At 42.9% G+C, this 26,940-nt stretch overlaps 1 long non-coding RNA gene across 1 annotated transcript; it reads left to right on the top strand.

The window, feature by feature from the left end:
- Positions 1-1,562: 1,562 nt before the first annotated feature.
- Positions 1,563-13,501, top strand: LOC128351839 (uncharacterized). The gene is made up of 4 exons (XR_008320068.1): positions 1,563-1,857; positions 8,679-8,759; positions 11,045-11,106; positions 13,146-13,501. It is a non-coding gene; the product is annotated as an uncharacterized LOC128351839 (long non-coding RNA).
- Positions 13,502-26,940: the final 13,439 nt, after the last annotated feature.

Genomic DNA, 26,940 nt, shown 5'->3' with positions numbered 1-26,940 from the left:
TCTAAATTATCTATCTGTCTATCTATCTCATTCTTACCAGCATCAAGGCTGCTTATGAGTCCACAGCAGCCCAAGGCAGAGCATTCTGGAAACAGTAGGCTTCGCATCATGTCAGGCAGTAATTGATCATCAACAAATTCTAGAAAATAAGGACAAGCAAATAGGGACATATGGTGCCAAAGAGTTCACACATAATACTAACCATGGTTTAGAAGAATGAGAAGGAACCACTGGTGCAGTTAGGGCAGATTTACTTATCTATTTATTTATTACATTTATAAACCGCCCCATCCAGAGGCTCTGGGCGGTGTACAACATGGGGCTTGTGTTCTGCCCCTCACTCCAATGGCCCCTCCACAGCACATTCTCTTGCCGGTGGTGCTTCTCTCCTTACTGGCAGCCACAACTGTATTGGAGATGCAGGTCCTGATGGCATCAACTCCTAGCACCAGCAACCTTATTGACCACTAGGGGCACTAGGAGTAGAGATAGTGAGCAAGGGAATCCCCTCTCTGACTACACTTTCTCTACTCTACTTCCCATTTGTTAGACTGATAGGCTCAGGTTTCATTTTCTCACCTGGAGAGAGAGTTCCTCCTCCCTTCCAACTTCCTGTATTTAGTTAGCAGCAAGGCATGTAGGCCTTATTTATCTCCCTGATGGATTTCCTAAATTAACTACTTTATTTAGAGCTTTAACTATGTCTCCAGACAGTATTAATTAGCAGTGCTCTCCTTACCTGTGCACTTCAGCTGAAGCTGGGGTAGATAAAGAAATCTCCCCTCCAAGCTCTCTAACATACTGCTCCAGCAGGATGCTGCGGCTGCCACCAATATTCACCACTGAAAAGAAGAAGAGACCATATTCCATTCCTTTCTTCTCCTTTCCATAGAGGCTTAAGTTAGTCCAACAAAAAATAGTTTTTCAGTCTTATTGGACTCCGATTAGACTCTGAATGTAGGCTGAACAAATCTGACAAATGTTGGAGATGTGGAGGAGAGGTTGGACTCTTACATCTGTTCCTTAATAGTAAGGTAATAATTTTGGAAAAAGATAAGTGACTATGTCAACTTAATTATAGCAAGGAAATATTCTCTAGATCCTATTACAGTTTTGTTGGGATTGCCTTCTAATGTAGAAGGGATATCCCTTAATCAAATGGAAATGGCTTACTAGGGCCTTTCTGTTGGCTAAACAATTATTCTACAAAACTGGAAGTGTAAATACCCTTCAGATAGTGAAAAATGGCTCTTTGATTTGCTTACTCGAACAGCCCACTACTGGATCCTATTTTTCTAAGTATGAGGGGATTTGGTCTGAGTTTTTGGAATTATTTGCATTGTAAGTGTAATGTATGTATGTACTTTAAATAAATAAATAAATACAGGAATGGGGCCTCCCTACTTCCCAGTGGGCCCTGAGCTGAATGGGGATGGAGAGCACACACTCACCATTCTCTTCCGGCCTGGGGGCTGCTGGGAATCAGGGAGGCCCCATTCCATTCCTCTCTTCATAGAGGAATGGAATGGAGCCTCTTCTTCTTCTTCTTCTCAGTGGTGGATATTGGTGGCATCGGGCAGCAGCGGGTGGCAAGGTACTGTGGCAAAGGGTGGCAAAAGCCATGGTGGCAAGTGGGGGGAGGGTAGGAGACTGCTGAGGGGCCCTCGGAGGGCCCAAACCCCCTGGTGGTCCCGTGTTCTTGGAACACCTTTGGGCGCTGGTAGCTCCACCCCTGGAAGGAACATTGCTGTGCTGTGGGTTTGTGCACCTCCCACACTTTATGCATAGAAAAGGAGACTGAAAACTTCTGCTTTCATTTTTGAATGAAACACCATTTCCTGTTATGTCCAAACTCAGGTAACTATGGTTTGTTCTATTTGTACTTAATGAAGACAAATGAAGATCAAACTTGAGTGTTCCAATTCTAGTTGAACCCAGATTGTCAGATTTTGAATCATATTAATATAAGAAATGTACAGATGTCTGTTTTCTAATACTCTAATAATTTCCTTGGAGTGTATCATCCATCTTGGGATAGCTGTGGTTTGAATGGTCAATTATCCTGTGAGAATTACTCCTTAAAACTCTTCAGCACTTAATTTGCTGCACATTCCAAAAATAAATACAAGATTGACATGTTTGAAGAAAAGGAGTGAAAAAATGCAATAACAGCACTTTCATCCCAGGAATAAAGTGATTTTTAAAAATAGCAGGGATATCTTTGGTATTCAGAAGTGGGTGGAATAAAGAGTTTCCCAACAAACACATAGTGATTTGTGACTGATGCAGGATGGTAAGAAACAAAATGTAGTAATTAGTAACAGAACTCACATGGCCATCTCTATAGAGAAAAGTAGGTTTGCAAGAGGGTGATTTGGAGCAGAAAAGTAGCAGGGGAGTGCTTAACCCTTACTCCACCCACTCCTGAAAATGTCTCTGCAGTCTACATAAGGCCAACTCATGGAACTAAGAGTCTCCTCTTCCAGCTAGGAGGTGTGACCAGAATGTATATTAACTTGTAAGAAGATGATAAACTACTACATGTATCCTAAAATTTCTAGAACTCCTAGCTAGAGCTGGTATCAGGTGTCAGCATCTGAACTGAATTCATGTCGTGATATATCTCTAAATTATACCTTGCTGTTTCCTAATAAAGCTTCCAGCTAATCTAAATACTGAGGTGTGAAAAGTCATCTAATTAGAAGTAATCTATGGCAATTAGTTAGCTGTGGAGGGCCAGGTTAGGGTCTTAACTTAACCTGTAGGCTTTAGAAGGGCGCACTGCTTATCCCTGAGACCCCTTCTATGCCCATAGCTTTCATGTGATGGTGGCAAAGCAACTCTTTTGGGACCTATTCAGGTTGGAGGGAACCAATAGAGAGCAGTTTGCTAAGGGTTCCCTGAAATCTGGAGCCAACCCTGCTTCTAGTTATTCTGTTGCTCCTGTGGCAATGAAGACTCTGAAACTGATTTGCCATGTTGATGTGAAGACATGAGCCCTATTCACACATTGCATTCAACACTTGTACCAGTGTATAGAGGTATAGAACTGTTGTACACCGGTACAGTTATTAACAGGTTGTGTTGAACACAGGTACAGCCGTACACTTCCTATCTGTATCTTGCATTTGAGAGGCCTGTACACAGGTTCATTTTTAAAGTGGACACAGGTACAATCATTCACACAAAAACATGTACAAGTGTACAGACATTTGTACACCTGTACAACATAATGTCTGAATAGAGTTATGGAATGTTCACAAAGATTCTGACTCTTCAGTCAACAAAGCTTCAAGAACATTTGCCATCCAGCTTCTTTGATGGAAGGGAGGGCTGTTTGATTAGCATTAACTTCTCACAGGGGAATTCTGTTGGTTGAAGATTTTACTGTTGCTACAGCATTGTGACTTTATAATATATAGTAGGATTTTATATAAGGATGTGAACTAACAAGCCAATTCCCTGACTGCAACTCTCTAATAATGAACAATTATGGCTATGGCAATTATACACTGGTTTGACCTCTACTGAATATCTGTGTGAAGAATTGAAATGCTTCTACCGGTTATAAGGTAGACTTGATACAGCTAATGATATTCAAGACCTGATAAATTAAAACTTTCTTGATAAAAAGATAGTATCATTTCTCTCTCTCTGTGTGTGTGTGTGTGTGTGTGTACACACACACACACACAACACATCATATATGTAATATATTACACACACACATATTTAGATAAGTAACTTAAGTAATAACTTCTTTGAGAGTGTCAACAAGTGTGTGGATAAGGGTGATCCAGTTGACATAGTATACCTGGACTTCCAAAAAGCTTTTGACGAAGTTCCTCATCAAAGACTCCTGAGAAAACTAAGAAGTCATGAGATAAGGAGACAAGTACATATGTGGATTGCTAACTGGTTGAAGGACAGGAAACAGAGGGTAGGTATAAATGGAGAATTTTCACAATGGATGGAAGTAAGAAGTAGGGTCCCCCAGGGATCTGTACAGTGACCAATGCTTTTTAATTTATTCATAAATGATCTAGAAGTAGGGGTAAGCAGCAAGGTGGCCAAATTTGCAGATGATACCAAACTCTTTCGGGTAGTGAAATCCAAAATGGATTGTGAGGAGCTCCAAAAGGATCTCTCCAAACTGGGGGAGTGGGCGACAAAATGGCAAATGTGCTTCAAGGTTGGCAAATGTAAAGTGATGCACATTGGGATGAAAAACCCCAACTTCAAGTATACGTTGATGGGATTTGAGCTGTCGGTGACTGATCAAGAGAGGGATCTTGGGATCGTGGTAGACAGCTCGTTGAAAGTGTCAACTCAATGTGCGGCAGCTGTGAAAAAGGCCAATTCCATGCTAGCGATCATTAGGAAGGGGACTGAAAATAAAACTGCTAATATTAGAATGCCCTTATACAAAACTATGGTGCGGCCACACCTGGAGTACTGTGTACTCTTCTGGTCACCACATCTAAAAAAGGACATTATAGTAGTGGAAAAGGTGCAGAAGGGGCCTAGAGCACCTTCCTTATGAGACTAGGCTACAACACCTGGGGCTATTTAGTTTAGAAAAAAGACGATTGTGGGGAGACATGATAGATGTCTATAAAATCATGCATGGAGTGAAGAAAGTGGATAGAGAGAAATTCTTCTCCCTCTCACATAACACTAGAACCAGGGGTCATCCCATGAAATTGATTGCCGGGAAATCTAGGACCAACAAACTGAAGTATTTTTTCACACAACACATAATCTTATTTGTTTATTATTTCTCTCTGTAAACCACCCTGAGCCATTTTTGGAAGGGCGGTATAGAAATTGAATAAATAAATAAATAAATAAATAAATAAATTAAATTAATTAAATAAATTAAATAAATTAAATCAACTTGTGGAATTCTCTGCCATAAAATATGGTGACAGCCAACAACCTGGATGGCTTTAAGAGGGGTTTGGATAATTTCATGGAGGAGAGGTCTATCAACGGCTACTAGTCGGAGGGTTATATGCCACCTCCAGCCTCAGAGGCATGATGACTCTGAGTACCAGTTGCAGGGGAGTAACAGCAGAAGAGAGGACATGCCCTCAACTCCTGCTGTAGGCTTCCAGTGGCATCTGGACCACTGTGTGGAACAGGATGCTGGACTAGATGGGCCTTGGGCCTGATCCAGCAGGGCCGTTCTTATGTTCTTAACTAAGTAATATCAACCAATAGATTCTGTAGGAGGGATGAGTAATGCTAGATCTATCTAGAGCTCTTGGAAACACTTGGCTCACATCTCTATATGTGGGAGTTTTCTGGAAGCAATTATGACAAAAATAATGAACTCACCGCCTTCTAATAAATATTTTGTCTGTTAGATAAAACTCTAGGCATTAAAACAATTTTTTTCTGGAAAACGGAAAACTCACTTTTCCTTTCCCACTAGGGATGAGCTGAAATGTGATTTGGTGTCCGAATCGCCAGCACAATCTCTTTTAAAATGTGGGCTTCCACCACCCCTTTAACAAGGAGAAGAGCAGCAGGTCCATACCTGCTCCTTCTCCCACTTGCTGCCACTTCCATAATCTTGGTGCAGCTCCTGGATATCTTTGTGCACCAGCGGGGCGTCTCCCAGCTGCCTCTGCATGCAGTGCTGGCATGCATATGACCTCCGTGCACGTGTGGCAGCCATGTGTGTAGTGCTGACCAATCCGAATCTTTTTGAGGAGATTGAAGACTACTCTTTTTATTTGGACATTTTGTTAATTAATTTGAGGGAGGGTAGGATGGCTTCTTGTCTTAAGGTGGCTATCATTAGACCATACTTGAAAAAAACTACATTGAAAGTTAGGCAACTATAGGCCAGTCTCTAATCTCCCATGGTTGAGCAAAGTGACTGAGAGGATGGTGGCCTCTCAGCTCCAGACACAGACAGTCCTGGAGGAAACTAATTATCCAGACCCATTTCAAACTTTGAGCAGGCTATAGGGTTGAGACTGCCTTGGTTAGCTTGATGGATAATCTCCAGTTAGGTATGTTATTCATTCATTCATTCATTCATTCATTTATTGAATTTATATACCGCCTAATATCGAAATCTCTAGGTGGTTTACAGAATTAAAACATAACATATAAAACATTTTAAATACATAAAAAGATAAAATAGATAAAAACACATTAAAATTTTAAAAGGTATCAGTTGAAGGCCTGGGAAATCATGTATGTCTTCAGGGTCCACCTAAAAACAAACAGAGAAAGGCATGCTCTTATTTCAGCAGGGAGCAAGTTCCAAAGCACTAGGGAGGCCACAGAGAAGGCCTGGTCCCTAGTTGCCACCAATTGAGTTGGCGGAAACCATAACAGGACGCTTCCAGATGATCTTTAGGTGGAAGCGTTCATGACAGAGAACCACCACAACAAATATTTATATACTGCTTTTCAACAAATGTTTACATAGAGAAACAAACAAATAAAGATGGCTCCCTGCCCCCAAAGGACTCACAATGTAAAAAGAAACGTAAGATAGACGCCAGCAACAGTCACTGGAGGTACTGTGCTAGAGGTAGATAGGGCCAGAAGGCACTCTCTTAGGTACCCGGTACCTAAGCCGTTAAGGGCTTTATAGGTAATAACCAGTACTTTGTATTTTGTTCGGAAACATATCAGCAGCCAATGTAGTTCTTTTAGAATCGGTGTTATGTGGTCCCTTCGTGTTGTCCCAGAGACCAATCTGGCTGCCGCATTCTATACCAATTGTAGTTTCCAAACTAAATACAAAGGCAGTCCCACATAGAGTGCATTACAGTAGTCAAGCCTAGAGGTTACCAGCATATGTACCACTGTTTTAAGGTCATTTGTCTCCAAGAATGGACGTATCTGGTGTATCAGCTGAAGCTGATAAACAGCACTCCTGGCCACAGCCTCAACCTGAGAAACCAGGGAGAGTTTGGGATCCAGGTGCACTCCCAGACTATTGACAGTGTGACTCTGCTGATTCTTTTGGACCTCTCAGTGGCTTTCGATACCATCAAACATGGTATCCTTCTGGGTTACCTGTGGGAGGTGGGATTAGGTGGCACTGTTTTGCATTGGTTCTGTTCCTGTCTATTAAGTAGATTCCAGATGGTGTCACCTGGAGACTGTTTCTCTGCAAAGCAAGAACTAAAGTTTGGAGTTACACAAGCCTCCATACTGTCTCCAATGCTCTTTAAAATCTACATGAAACCGCTGGGAGAGATCAGCAGCAGATTTGGTGCAGGGTGTTATCAATATGCTTATGATGCCCAAATATTTCTCCGTATCATCAGGAAATGGCATAACTACCCTAAATGCCTGACTAGACGCAGTAATGGGCTGGGTGAGGAATAATAAACTGATGTTGAATCCAAATAAGTCAGAGATACTGATTGTGGGGTGTCAAGACCCAAGAGATGGTTTAGATGTGCCTGTTCTGGATAGGGTTACACTCTCCCTGAAAGATCAGGTACATAGCTTGGGAATACTCCTAGATCCAAAACCCTCTCTGGTTTCTCAGGTTGAGGCAGTAGTCAGTTTCTGCTGATACATCAGCTATGCCCATTTCTGGAGGTAAATGACCTTAAAACAGTAGTACATATGCTGGTAACCTCCAGGCTTGACTACTATAATGCACTCTACGTGGGGCTGCCTTTGTATGTAGTCTGGAAACGACAACTGGTACAGAATGCAGTACAGAGGCTGGTCTCTGGGGCAGCCCGAAGGGACCATATCACACTGATTTTTTAAAAAAAGAATTGCACTGGCTGTTGATATGTTGCCACGCGAAATACAAAGTGTTGGTTATTACCTATAAAGCCCTGAACGGTTTAGGTCCAAGGTACTTAAGAGAGCACCTCCTTTGTCATGAACCCTGCCGCTTATTAAGATCATTTGATGAGGTCCAGTTACGGATGCCACCGGTTCGTCTGGTGGCGACTCGGGGCCAGGCCTTCTCTGTGGCTGCCCCAGGGCTTTGGAATACACTTCCTGTGAAAATAAGAGCTTCTTCATCTCTGATTGTTTTTTAAAGACCCTCAAGACACACCTGTTTTCTCAGGGTTTTAATTAAAACTCATTTTAAACTGTTTAATTGTTTTACTCTGTGAAATTATTTTAATTGTTTTATTCTGAATTGTTTTTAATTGTTTTTATTTGGTGGAAGTGTTTTAATTGTTTTTATTTTGTTTTATTGTGATTTGGATTATGTACACTGCCTGTGTGTGTGTGTGTGTGTGTGTGTGTTTATCAGGTGGTATATAAATATAGATAGATAGTAGATTCTCTCTGTTTCCCTGATGATTGTAGCTGTTGTCGATTTTTAGTGTATTTTTAAATGAAATATTATTATTTTATCTGCTATTTTTAATTTGTTGTTCACTGCCCTTGGAGTCCTAGAATAAAGGGCAGTATACAAACATAGATAGATAGATTAGACAGATAATCTGGCTAGGCTAGATGAACCTTTGGCCCAATCCAGCAGGCTCATGTTCCTCTGCAGAAAGAACTTTAAAGTGATTCTGAAATGAGCTATGTATGCACTATGCAGTTTCTGTGTGTTTTTCAGTTCTAAGGGATGAAAGGTCAATATCCATATCTAATATTTATAGATTTTCTTATACTGCAGACAATGCTGGCAAGTGCATTGACAATGTTCCACTACCATCCTACAGGAAACAAGAATAACTCACTGAGCAGCCATCATATGACCATTGTGTTTTGATCATTGCTCCCAAGTACTGGCAACTGGGAGGGTAAGAAATAATAATTAGTCCATTACTGATTCTATCTGTCTCTATATGGAAGGAGTTCCCAGAGCCACTACTGACACTGGCAAGAGAGGAAGGCTTCTTTGTCAAGCCCCTTCCTATGAGGAGTGACTATCCAGACAGTCCTCACACCATACTGTAACTATGCATAAGTATGTGAGCATTACATAAGCACATATTATTCCCCAATTTATCCTTGCTTCCACTTCTCTCCCCTGCCTCTGGTGTCTCCCATCTATTTACAGTTGTGAACCCACTAATGCAGGGAGCTGTTTTCTCATTATTTGTAAAATGCCATGTACACCAATGGTGCTATATAAATAGTGACTGATATCCAGAGCAGTCCCTGGTAGCAGAGGCGTAACTAGGGAAAAGGGCGCCCGGGGCAAGCACTGAAATGGCGCCCCCCACCGCGCCCCCCGCCCCCCCAACATACTACATTATACTTCGGTTTTTCCTCACAAGCGCCCACCGCTGCCGCCAAGCCAGGCCACTGACTGGCCGCCAGGTGCCAGCAAAGCAATGGGGGGGGGGGCACAGGCGGCGCGGAAGGGACCACTCGTGGGTAAGGGGGCACCGATGTACTCCCTTGACTGCTGCAGCACTGCTGCACTGAGCAGGAAACATTTGTATTAACAAATTTTTTAAAAAAGATTTGGTCATGGTGGCGCCCCCCACGTGACCAGAAAAGATGGCGCCCGGGGCACGTGCCCCCCCTGCCCCCCCTATAGTTACGCCTCTGCCTGGTAGCATGCCAGGAAGTGCCATATTTCCTAAGGCAGAGGTTCCCAAACTTATATTAAAAAAGTGTACCTTTTCCAAATTTATTTAAAAAGTGTACCCCTAAGCTGAAGCAAAGCAAAGCTTCAGCTTAGGTACTTGATAGAGATTCTAAGGCTATTTTCATGACCAACAGGGCGTGTGGGTGGGTAGGTGGGGGAAAGGCAGGGATGGACCTACCTTCCTCTCAGACAATAGTTGATTAGCCTTTAGGCATGCTGCCATGTGCCCACACAATCCACGCTGCTCCCAGTAGCATGGACAGCCAAACCCAGGCTGGGCTGCATAGCGTGTGTGTGTATGTGTGTGTGTGTATACCAGTGGGAATAGTCATGAATTGGAGTATTTTTTAAAAGTTATTTTGGTTGATGTTTTCAACAAGATAAAAAGATGAAATGAATACAGAAGAAAACAAATGATCAGCAAAAACTTGCAAAGATATCACGTCTAGTTTTGAGACAAATATATATAGTATAGCTATAGAAAGTGAAGGTTGCCAGGTAAATTAAACACCAATGTATAAGTACCTAAAATACATTTAGTGAAGTGTATCATTCCAAGAAGACTGATGGTCTAAGAGTATCATGATTAATATATGATATAAAAGAATACCTAGCAGCCCCTGAATAGCAGAGTGTGATGGGTCAATTTATCTAGGAGAACAAGATGATTTATATAAGTTTACCAACTTTGTAGTTGACATGAGTTGAGTACCTACCCGCACTGGGTAATCTCCATACACAACCAACAGATTATCAGTAAGTTATATGCCTAGTACTCCCTAATTATTTCTCCTCAGAATTAGCAGGAGTGCAAACTCCAGATCAACGACTCAATAAGTAATTTTAGATATTTTCTGGAAATATTTTAATCAGAAACCTGCCATCATACCACAACTCCACCACTTATGCAGGTATGTGCTCATGGAGAGAATGAGTTGCCACCCTGAAGCAAAACATTTCCAGCTTGGTTGCTGGAACAATCTTAACAAAAGCAGTGTTGTCAAACATCAATATTTGGTGCTTTAACACAACAAGAGCTTGCCATACAGACAACTGCATGGACATAGCAAAGACGAGGGAGCGATTTTAACTGCTCTCCCCTCCATTCAAAAGTATATTTTGGCTTCCAGAAATATATCCCTGAGGGCTTCACAACTCTCAGGCACATATTTATGCATCAAAAGATCTTCTGCAGCAAGGGCAGAGATGTGAAAATAGCTCCCACCTTCACACCTGCTCAGCTTTGCAAGAAGCCTTCAGCACAGGGGCACTAAAGGTTGTTTGCAAATGTTTCACCCTTATCCCTATGACTTACTGCTGCATATCATGACGGTCCTTGAAAGTCAAGAAGCAGCTAATGCAACAGATATTCTTGTAAGCTTACGTTTATTAAAACCTATCCTTGAAAGTGACATAGAACTTTTATTTTTATAGTCATAGAGCCTTTGCTGAATTTAACACACTCTCTCCTCTGTCTTTTATTGTCAGGTTGGATGACTTTGGCCTGTGCTACCATTTTTATTACTTGGTGCCTGACGACAACACTTCCTGTATGTGGTTTGTTAAAGTTGCTGTGCCTAGCAGGCCAATTTTTGTTTGTTTGTTTGTTTGTTTTCCTCTGTATTTACTGGCTACCATCAGGTTTTTTTCCTGTCTCTCCTATCCACCCACCCCTGTTTATCTTTTCAGTCTATTGCCTTTTCTCAGATTGAATTGTTCTGTTTTACCCCAGTGATCATAGCAGGTTTAGCTCCAGGGATTATTTGCTGGGTTTTTTTTTTAATTTAAGCGAAAGAGCACAAGACTTTTAGGCCACTGACCTTATTCCTTACAGGAAAATGACATTTAAATGTTGTTCACTTAGCATGAGGATTGTCTGTATCTTATTACATATCAGCAGTGAGTCAGCATGTTTTGGGTTTCCGAATTAATTTACTAAACTGCTGCTACATTATTTCTTTAATCATAATGGCCACAATCCAGCACATATGTGTTTAAACTCCTATTGATATCAGTGGAATTTAAGTGTGTGCAACTCTGCAGGATATTGTGGCCAATATTTTTTACTGTATAACTGGGAAATTAAATGGCAGCATCAGCACTGCATAGGAGAAAGTGTAGAATCTAGTTTACAATCAAGCATGACTTAAAAGGGAAATGGAAAATGCAGTTCTGTGGACTGACTGAGAGACCTAGTCTCTGCCAACCCCAGATGAATTTCATCTGTTTGAACATTCCCTGAAGGGCTTGGAAGAAAAGAATTGCTGATATCTCTACAAAGAGTTTCCAGTTCCTAACCTAAAGGGAGTTCCTGTATTCTGTAATAGCTCCCTGCACATGGGTGAGATTTTATATTTCAGTGGGATGGCTGCCTTGCAGCCTGGACACTTTTGTTTGTTTGTTATTTGATCATTTGTATCCCATCTTCCTGAAACAAGTGCTCCAGGTGCCTGACAAAATTAATTAAATTAAAAATCAGTATTAAAACAGGCATAAACAACTTTAAAACACACACACACACAACCAAAACTTGGAGAGTAACCATCTTAAGAAAATGGTGAAAAGACAGTAAAGACGGCTCAGAATATATATATATATATATATATATATATATATATATATATATATATATTCATTTCTATCTTTCGCTAATTCTGTAAATTTTAATGTGACCATTAATGTGTGATTTATGTATGTTTATAATTAGACTGGATTATGTCTTTGTTAGTTTTAAGTTAGACCCAATGTTTTAACTAAGTGGTGGTGTTTTTGTAATTGTCTGGACCAAAATAAATTATTTCACTGAGTAAAAAGGGTACTAGACAGAGCTCCCAGGATAGGATATTCCACAACCTGGATGCTACCAAAGAAGGCCCTCGCCTCTCCCACATACCCACCAGATAAAGACAGGATGCTTATGAGAGTCTCCCAAATTAATCCTCAAAGTCAGGCAAGATCATATGGGAGGAGATGGTCGTTTAAACATTCTGGTCCCAGCTCACTGAAGGCTTTAAAGGTAAAGACCACCACTTTGAACTGAGCCCAGAAACTGATCAGTATCCAGTGTAGTTGGAGCAACAAAAGGGTCACATGCTCCAGTTGGCCAACCAATCAAACATTCACCAAGTTTTTAGTCTCCAGCTGAAATGGGAGACACAGAAGTCAATACCATGCCACTCATTCCTTCCCTCACCTACTGTGCAGAGGAAGTCTTTGGTGTGCCACTCCGCAAATGAGGGAGTTCCACACATTGGACTGGGGAAAGAAGGGGTGGGAGAGAAAGTTGCCTCTTCTCTTGCTTCAACAGGAAATTTACATGATGACTGGTCTAGGTTACATGGCAGCAGCCTGGGATTTCCATGGAAGGAGGGCAAATAAGCAAGGTAACTTGGGGGAATAAGCAATTTTGTAATATCCAAAGGCCATATTTTATATTCAATATTACATTGCGAAAAATCCCCATTAAGATCATTTGTTGTGGTGAAGCACATGAAAATTTTCCTGACATGGAGAGGCAGACACAGAAAGCTTCATCTGCTTAATATTTAGGCTAGAATAATCAGAACTTGCTTAATTTTTACAATTCAAGCTCAGGCAGAGAAGAAGGATCAGAAAAAAGGACAGTCACCCTGCTTGAAACAGAGAACATGTTCCTATAGAACAGAGTCCCCAGATGTTGTTGGACTACAGCTCCCATCATCCTCAGCTACAGTGACCAAGGCCTACATTTTGGGTACCCAAGTTTGAGAACCCCTTGCAGCCTTGCTATAGAAGATGCAGTAGATCCATGGATATGTTAAGTTCTTGATTAAAATGTTCTTTCAAGTTATAACGGAACATTGATTTGTGACAGAAAACAAAACATTGATTTTGGTATTAAAATGGGCTGAGGCGTCATTCTACAGTGTTGTTAAAAGGAAATTTGAAAAAACCACCTTACTTAAATAAAAGTCTCTATTTCCTCACAAATGAACAGAACTTATGCATAATTAATTATGTACCAACAAAGCAGGGTGTTTCTCTTTGTTTTTTTCCTCCCTTAATGTTGCTCCGTATCAGCCAAATGATACAAATATTAAAGGAAAGCTCACTAAAATGTTTTTGAGAATCACTTAAGCAGAGCTATTGCTTGCTCTACAGTATGATAATGTTCTAATCTCCTGGTGAAGAGCTGTGCATAATAGAGACAGTGACCCTATTGCCGATTGGGAGGGAAGTTAACGTATTCACTTATTGATGGTGGCTGACATACCACACAACACTAGCACTAGCAACTAACATACCTCTAGCAACACTGCATTTCTGCAATTTGTGTAAATGCAGAAGTTGTGTTACACAAGAGTAAGCCTACTGGAAATAATGGGCTTACTCTTGTGCAAATGCAACATTACTAGGCTCCCAGTCCATTTCTGGGCACAATTCAAAATGCTGGTTTCAACTTTTAAAGCCCTAAATGGCTAGGGGTCAGGTTACGTGAGAGAACGCCTTGCCCCATATGTCCCGACTCGGACCTTAAGCTCTTCTTTGGAGGCCCTGCTCCGAGTGCCCCTGCCAGATGAGGTGAGGTGGGTGGCTACTAGGGAGAGGGCCTTTTTGGTCATCGCACCCTGTTTATGGAATAGCCTCCCCATTGAGACTTGTCTGGTGCTGTCACTTTGTCCTTTTAGATGCTAAGTGAAGACCTTACTGTTCACTCAGGCTTTTAAAATCTGATTTTTAAAAAGATTTTTTAAATGTATTTTGTATTTTTTTGTTTTGTATTATGATTTGTTTGTCATGTTTTATTTCTTTTTATTGGACACAAAAATAAAGTTGTGTGTTATTATTATTTCTTGTTTGCACAGTCAAACAGGTGTTATTGACTGGTTTGTTTTATCCAGACATCATCATCATCATCATCATTTTATTTATTTTATTTTATTATATACTTTTGCACAGTATGTCAAGAGCTGACTTTGTCCTCTAGTAATACATTGTATTTACAATATAAGAGTTTTTCATCACAAAAACCCTGTGAAGTAGGTTAGGCTGAGAGAAAAGTGAGTGGCCCAGAGTCACCCAGCTAGTACCATGGCTGAATGGGGATTTGAACTCGGGTCTCCCCGGTCCTAGTCCAGCACTCTAACCACTACACCACGCTGGCAAAAGCTGTTGTGTGATGAGGCATCATAGCCAGTAGTGGTTAGTATGTAAGACTACAAATGGGAAGTTCAGCCATGAAGCTCATACTGGGTGACCTTGGGCCAGTCACTAGTCCTGTTCAAAGAGTTTCCTGCTAGGCAAAAAAGGCTCAGTACACTCCTATTCTTCTTTCTTTCCTTTCATAAGAGATAGGAGGAGAGGTACATATCGAGAGATCTTGAGAAGCAGCTCCTCACCTAGATTATTTTTTTTTAAGGAATAACTACTTTTAGGGGGCAGATACGAATTATTAGGTTTGGCAGGGAGAGTTCAGTAAAATGAGATGGGACTCCTCAAATGCTAAGGGCAGGGTGGGATCTGCATTCCTGGGAGAATGAAAGCTTATTTTCACTTTAAGAACAAATCAGAGTTCATATTTTGTGCTAACTTGGCGGAACTGCAGTTGGTTGTATCAAAATGTGGTCTGATATCCTGGTCTGATATCCTCGTTTAAACTAATTAGCTGACAAACTGCAGTTGCCCAAGTTTCTACCTAACACATCACTGTGGGTTGTTCTAAAGTGAAAGCAGAAGATTACATGCTCCTTCTCTCTCATGCAGCATAAGAAAGAGGAGCACATGAGCCTGTAGCTCTCTGAGGTTCATTCTCATAGTGGGAAACCATGGTTTCCCATTACCTCTGAACCTAGCCACTGTATCTCAGTCCTACCTATATCTCAGAGTAGTCCAGAGGAAAAATGGTGACCGAGTGCCATGTACACTCCCTTGGGTTCCTTATAGGAAGCAACAGGTAAAATATAGGACAACATCCAGAATAACAAAGTTCTGGTACACCATCACTGCACTAGCTGTGGGGAAGGGGTAATTTTTGTTGATCTCCCCTTCCCTTTGAAGCTAACTGTGAGCCACCCCCCAATAGTTCCCTAAAGGTCTCACAGCTGTCAAGGACATATTTTGAGGCAGGAGGGAATCGCATTGGCTTCAGAAGCAAAGGGAGATAGATAAAAAATTGTATCCCAAAAGTATCCCAATGTACAGATAAAGTCAGCTCTTGACATACTGTGCAAAAGTATATAATAAAGTGTATCCCTGTAAGCTCCATACATAATCTCATGCCAATCTGAATCTATGTAAAGACTTCTGTCCATGTAGTTTATTTGTTTACTTAAAGTATTTTCCCCTGCCATGTGCTTATATATATAATTTACAAAGTGGCTTACAATACAAATGAAAACGATAAACCAATAACACAGAAACAGTGTAATAGAAACAGAAAACAATATAAAATGTTTCCTCTGGTTTCTGTGATGGTTCCTCTGATGCTGGGTTTAGTATAAACACTAGTGACCTGTCTCCTGTTGCTTGTAGCATTATTCGCGGTTTCAATATACATGGTTTTGCATATCTGCGGTTTAAAAATAGTGACCAGTTCCATCAATCGCAGTCCAGTGATTTGCGTATCCATGTTTCCCCCCCCCCAACTGGAATTTTTTTTATTTGGGCATCCTCTTCCCACACATGTTCTGTGAGTATTGAGAGAAGCTTGATGGAGGAGGTTGGAGATTTTTGCTTCCTCCTCCTCCTCCTCCTATTTTGTAGAACTTTTTTCAGTTTTGTGGGGTCTTGGTTTCTGAAAGGAGCTCCATGGATCCTTTTTGAGGCAAGGCTCTCTATTTTGGCTGTAATTCAGCTCTATTTTTTTCTGTGTAGGCCTCCAAAGCCGTTGGTAGGCTTTCTTGACTCTTCCCTTCCCTGTTTGTTTATTATTATTTATTTATTTTAACAAATTTTTATACCGCCCAAAATGCAAGTTCTCTGGGCGGTTTACAAGACAATAAAAACAAACCATAAAAAGACTAACATATTTCAACAATTAAAATTGAAAAAGTTAAAATGATTAAAACACAATTAAAACAATATCTAATTAAAATTCTGGGTGAACAAATGCGTCTTGACTGCCTTTTTAAAAGCTGTAAGAGATGGGGAGGCTCTTATTTCAACAGGAAGTGTGTTCCAAAACCTTGGCGCAGCAATGGAGAAGGCCCGTCTCCGAGTAGCCATCAGATGAGCTGGTGGCAACTGCAGACGAACCCCTCCAGATGATCTCAATGGGCAGTGAGGTTCATAGCAAAGAAGATGTTCTCTTAAATACCCAGGGCCTAAGCTGTTTAGGGCTTTATAGGTTATAACCAAAAATTTGTACTTTGCCCAGAAAGTTATTGGCAGCCAGTGTCGGTCTTTTAAGATAGGAGTGATATGGTCTCTCCGAGATGAGCCAGAGACCAACCTGGCTGCCGCATTCTGGACTGACTGCTGTTTCCAGACTACATACAAAGGCAGCCCCACATAGAGCGCATTGCTGTAGTCAAGTCTGGAGGTGACCAGCAGATGTACAATGTTCTGAGGTCAGTTATCTCAAGAAATGGATGCAGCTGGCATATCAGCCGAAGCTGATAAAAGGTACCTCTGGCCATTGCCTCAACCTCGGACACCAGGGAGAGTTTTGTGTCCAGAAGCACCCCCAGACTACGTACCTGTTTCTTCTGGGGAAGTGTGACCCCATCCAGAACATGCAGATCAAAATCATCTCCCGAGTTCCAACCTCTCACAGTAAGTACCTCCATCTTATCTGGATTCAGTCTCAGTTTGTTACCTCTCATCCAGCCCATCACTGCCTCCAGGCAGACGTTTAGGGAGGTTATGCCTTCTCCTGATGATGTTGACATGGAGAAATAGATTTGGGTGTCATCAGCATACTGATAACACCCTGCACCATATCTCCTGGTGATCTCTCCCAGCAGTTTCATGTAGATGTCAAACAACATTGGAGATAATACGGAGCCCTGAGGGACACCATACCGGAGTTCAGTTTTTGAAGAACAACAGTCCCCAAGAGACACCATCTGGAATCTGCCTGAGAAGTAAGAGTGGAACCACTGCAAAGCAGTGCCTCCCACCCCCAACCCCCTCAAACGCTTCAGAAGGATACTATGTTTTATAGTATTGAAAGCCGGCGAGAGGTCCAAAAGGACCAATAGAGTCACACTTCTCCTGTCAATTGCCAATTGGAGATCATCCATCAGGCCGACCAAGGTAGTCTTCACCCCATAGCCCACCCAAAAGCTGGTCTGAAACGCGTATAGATAATCAGTTTCATCCAAGACTGTCTGGAGCTGGGAGACCACCACCCTCTCAATTACCTTGCCCAACCACGGAAGGTTGGAGACAGGCCTATAGTTGCTCAACTCTGAGGAATCCAGGGCAGGCTTCTTAAGAAGTTATCTAATAATTACCTCCTTGAGACAAGGAGGCATCCTGCCCTCCCTCAGAGAAGCATATATGATCTCTACCAGGCCTTCTACAACAACCTCCCTGCCAGATAGTATTAGCCACATCGGGCAAGGGTCAAGAGAACAGGTAGTAGGCCGCATCACTCCAAGTGGCTTGTCCACATCCTCACGAGTCACAAAATGAAACTGATCCAGCTCAACCACATAAGAGGAGTCGCTGGACACCTCTGATTCAGACACTGCAGTAATTGTGGGGTCTAAATCCAAGTCTGCCCGAATACGAGTGATTTTATCCACACACAAAACACTAAACACATCACAGTGGGTAAAAGATGGTTCTGAATTCAGAGTCTAGGGAGAAGGGGCACTCACTAGCCCTCTCACAACCCTGGACAACTCCACCGGACATGAACTTGCAGACGCAATATGGGCCGAAAACAATTGCTTCTTTGCCGCCCATATTGCCAGAGCATAGATCTTCAAATGTGCTCTATGTTGTAATCTGTTGGATTTGAGTCGAGTCTTCTGCCACTTGCGCTTCAGTCATCTACCTTGCTGCTTCAGCCCCCGTAGTTCTTCCGTATACCAAGGGACCAATTTTGAAGTGGGTCGGAGAGGACGCTTAGGTGCGATCATGTCTACTGCCCTGGTGAGCTTGCTGTTCCAATTCTTCACCAGGGCATCAACAGGATCACCGGCAGAGCCAACACTAAATCCCTCCAAGGCTTCTTGGAATCCTATTGGATCCAATAACTTTCTCGGGTGGACCATTCTAATGGGCCCCTCGCCCCTGCAAAGGTGGGGGTGTGACAGTGAGTCCAACCTTAATCAGATAGTTGTCCATCCATGACAATGGGGAAATCACAGGAGTCCCCACCCACAGAACACCACTCTGATCAAAGTTAAAGACCAGATCAGGCCATCATTGTCATGGCCTCTATGAACTCCTGAGCCGCCCCAGACAAATCGGTCCCAAAGTGGACATTGAAGTCCCCAGCACCACAAGCCTGGGAGACTCCAACGCCAAACCCGAGACCAAGTCTGTTAGCTCAGTTAGGGACTCCATTGGGTAGCGGGGCGATCGGTACACCAAGAGAAGTCCCAGTCTATCCCTGGTCCCCAAACTTAGGTACACACATTCAATAAGGTCAGACACTTCCACAGGGATCCTGGTCAGGGAGAGGTTATTCTTATAGACCACAGCCACTCCACCTCCCTGCCCATGACCCTGAACCTTCTCCTCAACAGAGTACCCTGGAGGAAGAAGCTGGGACCAGACTGGGCCACTAGCCTCCCCCAACCAAGTCTCTGTAATACATATCAGGTCTGCCCCTTCATCCAGAATCAGATCATGAATGGTTTCCGACTTATTCTGGACAGACCTGGCATTATAGAGGAGCAAGGTGAGAGTCTGTGGGAGGCTGGCACTGCTCCCCAAGGTCAAAGAGCTGACAGGGCAGCTGGAAGGGGAAACAGCTAATTGATTTCTGACTTCCCTTCCCCTGTAATGATGCGTTGACCTGCCAACTTTACTTCCTCTATTCCCCACCACCACCGGAATAGCCACTCCACAGTCAGTGGACACACCCCATCTCCCCATCCCCAGATAAACCAAAACACATCTGGAACACCCAGGATCCAAAATCAACAGAAGAACAGTGACCTTCTCAGAGGAACCTCCTGCAGCATCTAGAACCTTGGTAAGATCCTATTTCAGCTTTGCAATGTGAGTTACTGTAAAATAAAAATAAATAAGAAGTACTGTACTGTATACAGCCCAGAGATTAAAGTTTAGGGTGGTGTACAAATTTGATAAATAAATACAACTAATAAATAAATAAATAAAACCATGCTGGCATTCCTGGTGCCAGTTTGTGGAATTGGTGCCAAGCGCTATGTGCTGGAAACTGCTTTAACACATCTCCTGAGCACTGAGCTGGCATTTCGGGTGCCAATTTGTGATGCAAGCAGTCAGGCCTGTGATCTGTGCTGCAGAGTGATGGGCTTCAACATGGGGATGATCTTGAACTCTCCTGTGCACCCAACTTGAAAAGACTCTGACTCTGTGATGCCTCTCTGGACAACCATACAAGCAGTCAGGCCCGTGGCCTGTGCTGCCTAAGTGGTGGACTTGAACAATGGCTTTAAAAGCTTCTGAGAGCAATCTGCCAACCAGGACTTCAACGGAGGGGTGAACAAGCTTCTTCATTACCTTGATAATACTACAGTATTGGTATTTCTGTTGTCTAATACAGTACAGTTATATGCCTGATCAGTAATGTCCTCCCTCATTTGAAGCTGATTTAGAACCCATTTGTCATTTTCTTTAGTTTGGGAATCTAACCCCTCTTGTGCCATAGACTTAATGACTCATTGGGGCTATTCTCACGAACAGCAAAAATCGGGCCAGGCTCCCCTAGCCTGATTTTTGCTAGTCGTGTAAACCACTGGGCTCGCAGGCAAGGCCGGTGGTTTACAAGCAGGTAACCCGCTTAATTGTCCCTGCCCTTAGCCAAGGTTAGCGGAGCGAGCACTCCGCTAACCCCATCGTTGTGCTTGTGTGTTGCTGCAGCACAGCTCCGCACTTTGGCAACTCACGAGTAGACCCCCAACCGGGAGGCTAAAAAGCGGCCTCCCGGCTTGGGGGGTCTCTCCAGTATGCCCTGTGCATTCGTGCAGGGCATCCTGGAGCTTCCCGTAATGGAGCCAGCAGTTGTGTGGGCGGTCGCTGCGGCCACCCAGGGCTTCTTCCCTGCTTGTCTGCGGGGAGTCCGCTCTCCCCGCAAACCCCATCCAGGCTCTTCTCACTGATCGTGAGAAGAGCCTCATTATTCGCTGTTCCAGCATCCACAGCTGCAGATTTGGCTTTCTTAAGGCCTTTCCCCACGACTGGGAACCTAACCAATGGGAAAAAGAAAGCTGTGAGTACACCATGGGAAGTGAAGCCTCTCTCAAAGCATTTTCTAACTTAAATAACAACAACAAAGAATGCTAGTCTGCTTTTTGGTTTTTAAGGTACTGCATCATTCTTTTTTCCAGTTAAAAATATTCACACCCATGACTTCTTAAATTGTTTCATATTTATGGGGCATAAATCCCCATGTTGAAACTGGGCCCAGAAGCCAGGAATTACTATCTGTATTTGAAACAAGGCATTTTTTCTCCACAGGTTGCTCTAAACGAAAGAATAGGGTTTTGTCTCTTAGCAGGCCATCTTTAAATCAAATATGCCTACTGATCAATTCGGCCATTATATATATATATATATATATATATATATATATATATATATATACACACACACACACACATACACACACACACACACCATTCTTAGCAACACTTTTATAAATGCCTTAGTACCAGAATATCTGTGAGTGTGCACTGTGTGCATGAGTGTGCTGATTCTGCATGTTGGTGTATAAATATATCTCTGTGTGTAGCTGGATATCTATGCTTACATTTGTGGGTGTTTGGGGCTGCCTGTGATGCCTAAGAGCAGGTGTTGGGTAAAGAAATTAGTAAGTGGGTTGTTTGGAGAGGGCCCAGAAATAATGGATTAGCACAAATCCTTACATCCTTTCCTCTGGCTTAACTGTTTCACTTTACTGAACAGATCTTGCTAACTACAAGGGTTACTAAAAGTCGTTATGACCGATCGCCATCTGCTGGGCAGAGTTAGAATAAAATTTTAGCCATTTAGCTATATGTAAGTATTTTTCATGTTAGGTTTTTTAAAGTAAAGTGTGCCGTCAAGTCAGTTTCGACTCTTGGCACCCACAGAGCCCTGTGGTTTTCTTTGGTAGAATACAGGAGGGGTTTACCATTGCCTCTTCCCGCACAGTGAGATGATGCCTTTCAGAATCTTCCTATATTGCTGCTGCCCGAGATAGTACCAGCGGTGATTCAAAACGGCAACCTTCTACTTGTTAGTCAAGCATTTCCCTGCTGCACCACTTAAGGTTTTTGTAGTAGCACCTGAAACCCCAGGGAATAGTGGAATTGGAGCTGCAACAGGTCATCTAGTTCAACCTCCATGACAGAATATGGCCGCCTTTGGACACAACATGAAACCTGGGTAGACAAAGCTGTGGTCAATCTGTGAGCATGTGAATCATCCCACAGACAATCGCCAAACCATGTTCCCACAGCCTCCAGCTTTTGAGCAGAGGGGCCCCTCCCTCTTCCTGGTCCACCAAGGCTGCATCCCAGCAAGCTCCATAGCACACGTATCACCAGACTGTGGGCAAAGCATCAGACGTCAGTAGAGCGGCAACCATTGGCCACGATCTTCAAGGGGGCGTTCCCAGCACTCCTCAGAAAGCTCCCCCTTCACTCAGGTGGTACTTCAAACAATAACTGGCTGCCTTTGAACCTAAGCCTGAGTTTTCTGCCATGGCAGTCCCAGCCTCCCTCCCCCACTCCCTGCCAGGTTGCAGGGGTGGCCTAAGTTATTTGCAACACCTGAGGTGGGGCACCAAATGCTGCCTTGTCCCATGCTGCTGGGGCGGACCAGGCCCCTGTCAGACAGACCCTTGCAAACTTTGAAAGTGACACAGGGTTGGGGAGGAGGGGAGGTTGCTGGCAGTCTCCTCTTTTCTCCTTGTGCTTTTTGCAGGCTTTGCACAGAGTGCGAGGAGAGACACTTCTTGCATAGCTTCCAAGGGTCAGACTCAGATCAGTCCCAAAGAGCTGCTCCAATGGCGTCTTGCAGAGGGCATCCAGATGGCATCCTGCAAGAGGGCTCCCCTTTTGACGCCTCCACAATCTGCCGCCTGAGGCAACTGACTCACTTCACCTCATGGAAGGGTCGCCTCTGCCTGGTGGACAAATGTAAGTCAATACATTGCTGCCACTTCTCAGGGAGATCAGGGCAAAGTCAACCTGACAGACAGCAGAAAGTGGGGAAGGTTGTGAGCTGGGCAGAAGCTCTCCTTTTGTTTCCAGGTTTCACTGAGCTTCCTTCCCAGTGAGGCTCTTGGGGATGAAGGCTTATCTTCTCCTCTATGTTATTCTTCCCAGAATGACATAGATAGCCAGCATAGTGTAGTGGTTAGAGTGTTGGATTAGGACTGGGAAGGCCCGAGTTCAAATCCCCATTCTACCATGAAACTCACTGGGTGACTCTGGACCAGTCATGTATCTCTCAGCCTAACCTACCTCACAGGGTTGTTGTGAGGATAAAAATAAGCATGTACACCACTCTGAGCTCCTTGGAGGAAGAGCAGGATATAAATCTAAAATAATAATAATAATAATTCTTTTTTGAGACTTTTTGACCCCACCAAAAAGAGGCCTGCCCCAAAGAATAGTATGGGTGCTTCCAGACAACAATAAAAATCAATTTATTTGTTCGTAATTATGTAAGATAAGGCATAATTATCATAGAATAAGCTTAGTACTGCTAACTGAGCAAAGAGACACCTTCTAAAGTGGTGATTCTCTTATGTTTAGCAGCAGAGGAGCAACTGGTCCTATCTCACCTCAGCACAGCATCCCTCCAGTGGCTGTTGCTGGTATCTGCCTTATGTTTCTTTTTAAATTATGAGCCCTTTGGGGACAGGGGACCATCTTATTTATGTATTTATTTTTCTATGTAAACTGCTTTGAGAACTTTGGTTGAAGAGCGGTATATAAATATTTGTAGTCGTGGTAGTATAAAGTGAACTTTTAAAAAAAATCACTAATTTGTGGTTGTCTCAAATTACTTGTGTTTTATGGGCAAAGCTAAATGTTTAGTGTCATTCCCAAACCTGGTATTTGCCTCTAATGTGCAAAGCGAGATGTGAGTGGTGGGGGGCAATGGGCAGGAGGGGGATGTTTCTGCTGCCTTTGCTTTTTCTCTGCAACTCCTACCACCTGTCCTCTTTTCCCTTAACATAGTCCTGAAACCAAATCTTTCAATCAAATGGCGCAAAGGCATCTTGTGCGGAGGATCATGAAACTCATCAAAAAGGTGTGCGGGGGATCAATGATTGGAGGGAAAGGAACGGCCCCACAGCTTCTCTGGGAAAATGCTCCTCCATCGCCATTCTCCCTCCTTGGATTTGTATGGTAAGGAAGAAGGGATGCTGATACTGAAAGGAGAGGGGCTAGAGTTCCGTGTCAGCACAGGTTCAAGCCTCCGGCATCTTCAGCAGGGCTGGGAAAGACCTCAGTCTGGGATCCTCCTGCAGAGCCACCCATGGCCAGTCAATGTTGAGCGAAATGAACCAATAGCCTGACTCAAAATAAGGCAGCTTTCTATGAAAAAACTGCTGAGCTTCTTTTCCCATCAGCTTCTTCCTGCTTTTCCATTTTAGTTTGCAAATGCTGAACCAGGAATAGGCACTTCCCTTGCAGGCACACTATTTGCATGGAGTTAGTTATTTGTACGGCAGATTGTATTCCCTGCGTGCACTAACCCCATGCTGCCTCCTGACTGCGGTCCAAGGAGGCTGAGCCTAGGTGACACACATGGCACAGAATCTCAGCCCCCAGTACTCCGTGCAGATATGCTCTTCTGCTACAGCAGTGTTTTAGCTCCCTCCTGTCCCATTTATACATATAAAAAAATGTTGCCCTGGCAGTCTTGTTAGCTCAGCTCTCTTTTGACCTTCCTATGGTCTGCAGCACTTTGCTGTATAACACACTCAGCTGTTTTTGCTGTTCAGCGATATTCTCAAAGGGAGAGGAGATTAGAGCTTTCCCGAGAATATGCATCGTATGGCAAAAAAAGAGAACAAAATCAAGAAACTTTGAAGAGAGGCAAGAAGGACAAAAAGGATGAAAGCCAAGAAATAATGAAAGTGGAGTTAAAACATCTGAAATTAGTAGTAGTAGGAAAGTTTTGAAGCTTGTGGGGTTTGGGTTTTTTTTTTTTTTACACTAAAGCTTAAAGTCTTAGGAAGCAACATTTTTATACCGGTTATATAGCAAAGAATGAAAAAGATGAGATTCTAAAGTTTGTTTGTCTTATTATTATATAAAGAAGGGTGTGATTTCCAAACCAATTTTGAAAAGCCAGCTGTAATATGACTTAAGTAAAGTAATACATAATGCTGCTTTTGGCAGCAGGAGCGAGATTTCCCCAGCCACAAAAGGATTTGATGAAATGCTTGCTCATTTGGCCATTTGCACAGTAGGCCATGACATGTCACAATTATTTTTCCACTCTGCATATGAGGTGGGACCTCTCCCTAATTTCTGTGGGAGCCCTTTTCTTTTACCATGCGGATGTTCAATGGACCCAGAAGCTGAGCAGCAGTTCACTTTCTCAGGTGCTGCAACCTGATTTTCTTTTCTGCTTCTTTAGTGCTTGGAGCATCTAGGTTGGCAATGAGTACCCCCATCTACTTGGGTGCCATCATGTGGGCAGTCTTTTTGCCAAGGCTGAGGTTTTGGCCCCTTGCAAGACAGGTGATGTTTGCTCCCCATCTGAGAATAAAAATCTCCCACCTCTGCTCTAGTTACTTTGGCTGACATCTAGATGAACAAAGCACAGATGCTATGTGAGAAGTGCCAATACAGTTTTTACTAATTCAGCGATGGAATCAAATGCAGGTTGGATTTTGATTACCTCCTCTTTACCTGCAAGTATTCTGTGCCATCCTGAGGATCGCATAGTCCTCAGGGACCTATTTTCTGTTGGCACAGCATGCTTCTAAGGGAAGGAGAGAGAATCAAATTTCATACACACACACACACACACACACACACACACCATGCAAGCACAGGTGCTGCATTAATCAGGAACTCATTAGCAGCACTGGTGCTTCTCACTCAACACTGGCACGTATTCTGGACGTCAGCCGTTGTGTGCTTATGTTACTCTTCACGTAGATCAGTAACATACAGAGCATTTAAGCATGTTGATGGGTGCAGTATCACCAGCCTAAAGCCATTTTTAACCAAGAAAAATATAGTTAGTGAAAGAAGCACAGAACGATTACATTGCAATCTTTGTCTATGCCTCTTTACATTTAGAGAAGAGAGAAGGAAAGAGCACCCTATAGTTGTGTGTACTTCGTGGGGTCTTCCTTGTTCTGTGGCTGTCTAATTTGAATTTTGCATACATAGCTGATGCAGTTGCAGACCTATTTTCCTGGGAGACAACCTAGAATGAGCGAGTAATATTCTCTTGCAGAAGAGCAATTTTAAACCCACAACTGTTTAGCTCACCTTAAGTGGTGCAGCAGGGAAATGCTTGACTAACAAGCAGAAGGTTGCCGGTTCAAATCCCCACTGGTACTATATCAGGCAGCAGCAATATAGGAAGGTGCTGAAAGGAATAATCTCATACTGTGTGGGAGGAGGCAATGGTAACCCCCTCCTGTATTCTACCAAAAGAAAACCACAGGGCTCTGTGGGTGCCAGGAGTCTTTTGAGATTTTTTTAGCCATAATAAAAAATTAAAAATGATGATACAAGAAACCAAAACAAAGCACCAAAAGGGTGGGGGGATAACTTTTTATTTAACAAATGCTTTTAAAAAACCTTTTCTGTGCAAATGCACTAATATTTGAGGAAAATCTAGCTTTTGTGCAATGTCACAGCTGATATTAAGCATGGCAAGCCCATTCAAACACTCTTGTCCCATATCTGATCATTCTTCTAAATTTGAGACCCCCTTTGAGCTTGATGCCCACACCAAATGATCCTCCTGACACCCCCTCTGATTGGTCCTGCTGGGTAGCCACTAGTACAATTAGCCATTCAGTCTTATGTGCCTCCATGCTGAACAGAAGATGCTTCCTGCTACCAGTCAAAGGCTATGATTAGGCTCTCAGTCAATACATGGATCTGTGTTGCAGTTCAATAGATCAAGTTGTGACTAGGGTAGGGTCAATGGGGTAGCAAAGGTATCTTAACCTGCATTTGCATCTCATAGGCTAGTTAAGCCATTTTTCAAATAGTCCATTAAGAGGACTCCATTATTGCCTCTTTATCTTCTTGTGTGTGTGTGTTTGTGTG

The sequence above is a fragment of the Hemicordylus capensis genome, chromosome 3, assembly GCF_027244095.1.
Source record: "Hemicordylus capensis ecotype Gifberg chromosome 3, rHemCap1.1.pri, whole genome shotgun sequence".
Lineage (NCBI taxonomy): Eukaryota > Metazoa > Chordata > Lepidosauria > Squamata > Cordylidae > Hemicordylus > Hemicordylus capensis.
Note: the sequence above shows the minus strand (reverse complement) of the source record. Positions and strands in the feature narration are given on the sequence as shown.